The following is a 702-nucleotide window of genomic DNA, read 5'->3' as shown; positions in this document are numbered from 1 at the left end:
GTTTGGGGTCAGTGTATAATGACATGTATGCAGTACTGCTGTGTACAGAATAATTTCACTGCCCTAAGAAGTCCTACATTCTTCTTTTGGTTTACACCTCCTGGTTGCCTGGTTCCTGCGAACAACTACTTTTCTTTTCAAGTCTCTTCATTGGTTTGTATTCATACAGTGTGTTATATTTAGGTCCATATAATAGGTTTTCCTTTTTATATTGTCTCCTTTACATAGTAATAAGCATTTAAGCTTCTTTTACATCTTTTCATTGATTGATATGTATTTGCTTTTATTGTTATTTCTTTTACAGTTTTCATATTCTGTGCATATTTTGTGTAACAGTCCTATTTAGTCCATTCATACAATTCCAGTTGCTTTTGTTTTATAAGCATTATTTTTATAAAATGTTCTATATAAAGCTCACACTCTGACATGTCTTGCTATTTTTCCCTCCTATTCTTTTGTTATAATTTCTTTTTTTCTCTTTATTATTTTTATCCAGTTCATACTAAAATCTATTTGTAGATTTTTTTTGTTCAGTGTGGGACTTTATATTTGAAGATTTTAGTTTTATGTTTTTATTTACTATTTGGGAGCTTCATATCATGAACTCTGAGCACCCTCACTTCCCAGTCCAGTTCTCCCAGCCTATGGGTCCTCCAATAAAAGAAGAAGAAGAAGAAGAAGAAGAAGAAGAAGAAGAAGAAG

The sequence above is a fragment of the Mastomys coucha genome, unplaced genomic scaffold, assembly GCF_008632895.1.
Source record: "Mastomys coucha isolate ucsf_1 unplaced genomic scaffold, UCSF_Mcou_1 pScaffold15, whole genome shotgun sequence".
NCBI lineage: Eukaryota > Metazoa > Chordata > Mammalia > Rodentia > Muridae > Mastomys > Mastomys coucha.
Note: the sequence above shows the minus strand (reverse complement) of the source record.